Source organism: Miscanthus floridulus, chromosome 17 (genome assembly GCF_019320115.1).
Source record: "Miscanthus floridulus cultivar M001 chromosome 17, ASM1932011v1, whole genome shotgun sequence".
NCBI lineage: Eukaryota > Viridiplantae > Streptophyta > Magnoliopsida > Poales > Poaceae > Miscanthus > Miscanthus floridulus.
This window is the reverse complement of record NC_089596.1, coordinates 44,251,952-44,260,855: the sequence shown is the minus strand read 5'-3', so window position 1 is coordinate 44,260,855 and position 8,904 is coordinate 44,251,952.

Genomic DNA, 8,904 nt, shown 5'->3' with positions numbered 1-8,904 from the left:
CAGATACATTGCAGATGAATTGTAGAATTATGCCAAACTGAACTTATTGGAGAGATTAATTTCATACAATAAACAGAGGCACAATAATTCATCCTCATAACATCGCCATAACTTTACTCCGCACATTCACGCGATGCATACGCTCACATGCCAAATTTTTGCCAACTTCAAAGCTGGACTTTTATTTAAAGCTCACATCCAAATGGAGCCAACATGCAAGTTTCAGAGATTACATCTAAGTATAACGAGGCGGCGCTCGTGTATCCTACTGAATGTAGCACCCTCCACAATAGGGTTGGGGTGCCAAACACATGAAGGAATGTGCTGCTCTTGGGCGGTAGTGCTGGTGCGGCCATCTGTGGTGATGTTGCAATTTGGGCGTGGGAGGATTATCTTAAAGGATGAGAAATATATAATGGAATAATTAAAGATAAGGGAGGGAGTAATGCAAAAATGGAATGGCATGAGTAAACATGATGCATGCACGTTCCGTACGTCCTCACGAATCTTAAGAAAAATTTAACATTCTAACGACATAGACGGTGGCATACATACGTCCTCTCATATACGTATCTAGTCGAGCTACACGTTGCGTTGTTAGTGTACCTGCAGACAAATTCATTGCAGCCCATCCCAACAAAAGAGAAATAAGCACACAATGAAAGCAGTAAACTAAGATATTCTCCATATATACATCCCCGGATATATATACTTCGGTATCCAAAGCTACCCGATTGATACACCCACAATTAAGTACCTTCATATGTACATGTGTGCAACATGTAAACATTCCGGTAACCACAACTAACTCTCCCCTAGACCGACAGTTGGACGGTCATGCTCTCAAAACTCACTTTACCTGGGCGTAGAGGCAATTGATCCATACATTACCACCCAAGCGGATGGCATCCATACAATAGCACGCCGTATGGACGACGAAATAAAATGAAAGCAATTACCCCCCAAAAGTCATTACTTAAATAAGCCACCTGAAAGTCCTTATTTGGGCATAGAGGATATGACCACTGGCACACTTAAGTAAAATTTCAGATTTAAACATACCTATATATAAGTAGCTATAAGTTGTCAAAACTGATTTTTTTGCAAACAAAAGCTTTTGTTTTAAATACACATATGACATGTTTAATGTTGAATCTAGCTCTGATACCAGCTGTAACAGAACCGACCAATTTATAAGAGCACAAGTACGAAAGCAATCACCGGAGTGATCAAACCGTCATACTTGAACCCATATAAACCCGGTAGTCAACTGAAACCACGAAGGATTTCAAACCAACTTGCATACAACCAAGATCACAGTAATTCAACATAACAAGCCACATGTTACATCCATTTCACAAGTAGTTCACAAGTATCCTCATACCTCAGAGTACACATAGTTATTACAAACGAGTTCACAAATAGCGGAAGCAAAGTAGTTTGACACCATCACACACACTTAGTTCAAATACAAGCCAGTTCCATAGTCATATCCAGCAAAAGCAGTAAGATAAGATAACATAGATGATCATGCCCATGATCTAGTCTTCATCCCCCGCAGGGTGGAGACAATACTTGCAGTAGCCGTTATAGAGCACGTCATCTGCAACAAGGGGGAAATAAACCCTGAGTACGAGAATGTACTCAGCTAGACTTACCCGTCGTAAACCAGAAATAAATGACACCAAGGAGTATGCAAGGCTTTATCGGTGGATCTTGCTCGACAACCATTTTGCATAAAAGCTTTAGTGATAAGAGAGCATAATTTAATTTATGAGTAAGCAGCAAGTTAACAATATTAACCTGACAACTAGATTAGCACCTGTACTAGAGCAAGCAATTGATTAACTCCAAACATTAGTAACCATATCCTGATATAATGTTGTATCATCATCATCGATTTAACCATCAAGTTCAATTAAGTGCATCTACGTTGCCGCTGCTCAGTCAAGTTCTCACTATCCGGGAGAGACGGCGATTCGAAATCGATTCCTATCCAGCTGGAGGGGTATTCCTAACACAAACCCAGGCATACCGCGCGAAGGTAGCCTTAGGTCACCTTTGGTACAATTCAGGAATCGTGGTTCTGAGCAGCGCCGCACCCTTCAGGGAGTCCACTCTGCCAGGTGGTCAATCTCACCTTGGACTTACGCCAATAGCTCCCCGCACATCCTTACTACCGCTAGGGTGCGCACTTTCACTTCCCAGACTTCTGGCCTGAATTGAGCTACTCGGCTTCGCGGTCGGAACGAGTTATCCGGCCAACTAAGTGATAGGCATGCGTTCAACATGACATGAGGACGTACAGCGAATCGGTCCTTAACCGACACAGACGGGGATAGATCCACACCCAAGACCTCCTTGCCTTGTTGCTTCTCTATCGACATCCCGCCCGGTCACAATTCATTATTAACTCATGGTTATCTTCCATGATAGCAAATATAGCCAACCGTGACCGGACATCATCCTAACTTGCAGGTGATAGGAAATCACCTGACTTTTACCGGTCTAAGCATGGCTAAGCTTTGATTCGCTCCTGGACCTAAATAGGCTTCAGGGTACGTATACTGGCCAAGGAATAGATATATATGCAACAAGTGTTTGCATCCAATTCCTATCACTTAATGCATCAATAAATAAAGATACTCAAAGTAACCATTTTCAAAACATAGGAGACTTAGAATGCTCCGGGGCTTGCCTTTCAGAAAAGACGAAGGTTGGTGATCGGGACACTCAAGAACTTCCTCGTTGACTCCTTCTTCGGGGGCCTGCACCTCCTGCTCCTGAGCTTGCTGCTGCTCCTCCGGAAGTACTGGCTCGAATTCTAGAAGCGTGACTCCCTCCGGAACACCTATTGCATGCATATGCATAGTATAAGAATCATGCATGCACACGAGATGGAAGGTGATGATGAAATGTACAGCCATGTATGAATGGACGCATGAAAGACATAATGATACAAGATTAACATCGATTTTACCGAGTAGGTGCATATCTCTTTTAGAAAACAAGAACGGCACACTCACCAAGTTCTAATAACCTAAGATAAAGTTGTTCATCTTCAGTAAGAGGTCTAGCACCTGCAACTAACAATTTATCTTAATTAGCCTAGCATCTAAATTACCACATCAACTCATATAAAGCAACAAGTCATTCACTGCACTCAACAGTTTTCAGGCTGCAAACAGTAGCTACAAGTTTGATCCATAACTGGAGTTCTACAGATCCAAATACCATGATTTAAGACTTTCTGGAAAGCTTATAAAATTATCTACGACTTTCATTTAAACACCAAAGTCTAATTCAAACTCAAACTAGGTCACCCAGACTGATCTTGTAAAACTGTCCGTGGATTCCAAAGAGTAGGCAGTTGGGAGTGCTGTCTTCCAACTGAGATAACTCTCAAACTACTAGGCCAAATGTCTTGCAATTTTGACACAAGCTATATAAACAAGTTTCCTACAACTTTGTTATTGACCACTTTCCCAGCAAACCAATTTATCATGGTGAACTTTATAAAGTTCCCAGAATTGTCCAGAAAGACACAACGCAAGAAATAATTATTAACTTACGTTGTAAACATACAAACGGACAAGACCAACTTTACTAACTCATCATACATGTTGAAAGAACACCAGAAAACATAGTGTCCATTCCTAAATAAATTATTCTCATGCCTTTAATAATTTATTTAGAGACTTAGGTTAAATAATAAACACATATCCAAAGTGTACATAAAATTCCACAAAAATTACAGTAGCTTATACATGTCTCCAATAGGCTACTACATAAATTTCACATCATTTGAACAAGTATCACATCCTACACCAAAATGACAAGGCATAAAGGCTTAAAATGGCATAAATAGGAAACCTTAGTGAAAAGTGTCAAGCAACAGATTTCATATTTTTCCTAGCATCCTTAAGGTACTAGGATGCTACCCACAAAGTTTCATGGTCATAGGATTCCTAGATAATTTACAAAAATTTACACAAGTATCAATCAATGATAAAAGAAAAATCTATAACTCAAAAACCATACATGCAATGACTCTCAAATTTTTACCAGAGCTTCTACTAAGCAAGAATAGCTTACCCACAAAATTTCATAATTTTTGGATCACAGAGACTCAAGATATAATTTAAACAAGTTTGCATGCATTTAAAAACACATTTCAAGTTCCTATTTAATTCATCCAAAATTTCTACATCATGTGCTCATGTCATATTTTTCTTAAATACTAGACTTCACTGTGATTCTACCAAAATTAGAACCACACCATTTGGATCTACAAAACTTGAGATACAAATTTCACAAAATAGCATCAAAATCTGAAATAATGAACTAGCTTCACTGGCTTGAATCACTAGCGCTTGGGACCCACCGGTCAGGGGACCCCACATGTAAGCGGCACTAAAACAGAGCACTGGCGGCTGCGATGGCGTGGGAATGGCGTAGCTCATCGGCGGCTACATCTCCGGCGAGGCCAAAGGCACTGGCGTGTTCCTAGCGACGATACGCACCTACCTATACCCTTTCCCCAACCGCTACCACGCTCTAGCTATGACGGCAGTCGGCAATGGCGGACGGTGGTGAGGTCACTGCGGCACTCTCGGCGACGGCGAGCCCCCATTGCCCCACCCAAACTCGGTACGAGCTTCACGGTGTCACTACGGAGCTAGAGAGGTAGGAAACGGAGGGTGAGAAGAACCCTAGCTAGCACGACCACGGCGGCTTCGAGTTCCGGCGAGGGTGCGCACATGGCAGCGACGGCGGAAAAGAACAATGTGCCCTCACCTCGACTCAAATGGCTTAGCTAAGAGGTAGAGGAGGTAGAGGAGGTCATGGCGGAGCTTTGAGCTAGCTGGAGGCAGCGTTTTTGCGGCGGCGAGCGAGCTAGGCGACAGCGCGGCTTGCTCGGCAACGGCGGAGGCGCGGCGCTTGGTTCTAGCGAACGGGTGAGGTGAGACGCGGCATAGGCGAAGCAAATAAGCCAGCCAGCAGGCGCGTGGTGTCATCGTGTCCACGATGGCCTGACCAGTGGGGCCAACACCGGTGTATAGCCTCCACTTGGCGCGCTCGGCCAGACGGCGGTCGGCCATGACTTGAACGGCCGAAGCACTGTAGCTCCATTTCAGTCGAGTCACCAACATCTGACAGCTCAACTAGATGACTATCAAATGCATAAATGGTGGTGAGTTAGCAGGATCCTCTTGAAGCAAAGATGTAGAGCTACTATAGGGCTACAATTGTTCTATAGAAACCTTTAGCTAATTCGCAATGAATAACAAGTTGCATCAAACCAAAGTCGGCTCCATCAAACTGGAAATGCATTAAACACTTAGAAAAATTCTAAGTGTAGAATCAGCACTAATTTCTGGCTTGTGGGCCCAAATTGAACATGTTGTGCACATTTTCATGACTTGGCTTCTAAACAAAGTTCGTTCCTTATAAAATTTGCTACAACTTTGCTTTAGGTTGCTTAGACATGCAAACACTCTAAGTTGTACTTTTTAAACAGTCAAAGATAAGAGCTCTAGGATCAACACAAGTCAAGCTATTACTTGGAAGTGTAATTAGGCAAGATGGTCAACATGAACATTGTTGCTAAAGACATTCTAAGTGTAGCTAAGTTGTTTAAGAGGACATTTGACACACATTTGCATAGACCACACATGAGCACACACAATTGCTAGCATAAAACCAAGCAGTTCAAATAGAAACACACATGAAATGATAACATTCATAATGGTATGATGCTTATGAATGAGATGATGATGCTCATGCTCATGTGATGCAAGTGTTTTAGTGCAACCATAACACTGAGGTGTTACACGTGCCATCGCTGTAGCGTCCATCCAGTCGCAGCAAAGCTAGTCATAGCTCCGCCTACTCCTTGCGAACCCAGCTGACTGGTTCTAAGCACCTAATTTCGCTGTGATACGCTGCTCGTTGTCATTCTTCCTCGTGGCCGGCATCATTATCATCGAGCTTGCATCACCGTGGCCAGCACTCTACGGTGCGTCTCTATCCTTGTTAAGCATGGTTCCTGTGGGGGTATTAACCCCTATACCCTTACGGCTAGGCTTGGGCCAGCCTGGATCAGGGGGTCCAGTCCACTGGAAGATGACGCGCGGCCCGGCCAACCTGTTCGGAGTCCCGCGCAAGGAGTTAAGGCAGATTTGGAGATCAAGCAAGATCCTGGTCGGTTAGAATAGGAGTCCTTATCCGGCTACCTATGGCAATTGTAACTGAATAGGATTAGTTTCTAGATCTATAACCCTGCCCCTGGACTATATAAGGCAGGCAGGGGACCCCTCTAAAAAACATCTCTCATTGACATACAGCAATACAATCAGACACAGGACGTAGGTATTACGCCTTCTTGGCGGCCCAACCTGGATAAAACCTTGTGTCTGTCTTGCGTCACCGTCTTGTTTGTGGCTTGCGCATCTGTCTGCCAACAATCTACTACCTTGGGCATACCCCTAGGTAGACTACCGACCATATTTCGTCGACAGTGGTGCACCAGGTAGGGGGTGTGTGTACTGCTCTCCAAGCAAACAAGATGGTCATCATCTCCGGCTTCGTGGCTACGCCGAATGGCCTCACGTTCACCGTCGACCAGATCACCTGGACCACCGGCTCCGACGACTTCATCGCCATGACCACGGAGGAGGCACGGATTCAATCTGTGTCGACCACTGCTTCACCTACATCGGCTATGGCTTCGACCACGGTGGATACGGCTCCGACCACGGTGGATACGACTCCGACCATGGTGGATCTAGCTCCAACCACGGTACATCTGGCTTCGACCACGCCTACATCATCTTCAGCCACGCCGACAACCCATCGTCCGCTTCCCCGCTACGAAGGGAACCAGATCGACAACACCGACCTGCTCGACTCCATCGATCGGGTTGGCACCAAACTCGCTGAAACCCTAGCTCTGGTAAGTTAATTCAAAGTCAACCTAATGAGCAGGTAACCGCTCCCCACAACAAATCTACCCGACCAGCTCGGGCCAGTCATCCTGCATGACTCAGTACAGATCTCGTGGTCATATCTACTCCTGAAGGGCGCTCCGCTCGTCGCCGGCCAGCCTCCGCGATGGGTCTCTGGCTCTCCGAGTACGAAGCCTCGATGAAGAACTACTAGGCCCAATCCTATGGCCTACGAAACGCTACCTCCAACTATGCGTATAATATACAACGCCACTCAGATCTGTGTTTTATACATTGACCTCGGCCGAAGCCACACAACTTCGTCAACATGATCCGGATTGAGGATTATCAAGAAGGATTCATCCACACAGTCCAAGAGGGTGACTCCAGCTCCTCGTCTGGCATCGCATCTAATGCCTCCGTCCACACTGAGCTCTAGCATCATGACGATGAAGGCGTCGAATACGATCTGGATATACCAGACCACGCCCCGGGGTTCCCACAATTCTCGTCTTTCCCACCAAGGCGAGGGGATTTGATCAATGTTGTCAGTAATGACGAACCACCAGCAGTCAGCGAAACAGAACAAGAAAGGATTGCACGCGAAGCACGCAATATTGACTAGTTTAATCACTGACAAATCGAAGCCGAAGCAGAAGAGGAGGCACGATGCATAAGGGTCCAGCCATGCGACCTCAACAATGCCTTCGATAGGGTGGGGGACAAACAGGTCTTCAGGACTCCAAGCGCCAACGTAGCCATTGCTATGGCGACAATACAACGGCTACCCAATACCCTAGAAACCTAGGCAGTTCGCGATGATATACAAGCTTATCTGACGGCTGCTATGGCCTAGACCGTAGAGATTGTAAATCAAGCCCAGGCTCCATCCATCTCAGTCAAGTCAAGCCACAGCCACCAGTACTCAAGTCGCTCATAGCCACCCAACCAATGTGTCTCACGCAACAACGACCCATCAGATAACTATCAAGGTGGAAACGATGGCCATGATGGTGGTCGGGATGACAACTGCCGTCGTGGGGACAACCGCCACGACGTCCGGACGACAACCACCGAGACAACCATGATAATCGCCGCGATAACCATGATCGCAGGGCTAATCTAGATGGCAACCGAGATCACCGCGATGGCAATAACGATCTCTACCATTACCTCGGAGGACGTGATCTGCATGATCGCATCAACCAGAGAGCCAACGATTGTGCATCCCATGAAAGCTATTGCCGTATGGAATATGATACTGCCCACGGCCCACTGGGTTTGAAGAAGTTTACTCCGCACCTTCGCCAAGTCATATGGCCCAAGAACTTCAAGCTCGAAAAACTTCAGAAGTACGACGGCAAGGAGAACCCTAAATTATGGGTCATGCTCTATGAAACTATGTGCAAATCATCCATGGCTGATGAGCACGTCATGTCTAACTACTTCCCAATCGCTATTGGCCATGTAGGTCACCAATGGCTGGTCAGCTTGCCGGCGAACTACTTTGATTCTTGGCAAGAGCTCAAGCAAGCCTTCATCGACAACTTCATTGCTACTTGCGAGCAACCCAACAACAAATATGATCTGCAGTGGATCCGAGATCAGAAGGATGAGCCACTGCGAGAGTACGTCCGGCGTTTCTTAGAGATGCGCATCAAGGTCCCGTCAATCTCCGATAACGAGGCAATCGAGGCTTTCATCACTGGCCTACGCTTCCACGATGCCCTAAGGGATAAGCTCCTCCATAAGAGACCTGAATCAGTTACAACGCTCCTGGCCACTGCTAAGAAATATGCGGACGCCGACGATGCTAAAAAGATAATTATCGAAGAAGCAGCAAGGGTTCCACGCTCCGACCACCCCCCACACCGCGATGACTACCGCGGTAACCATGGTCGGAACAACAATTTTGACCACCGCAACCAGTGCAACGACTCCCGTGATCACCGCGACA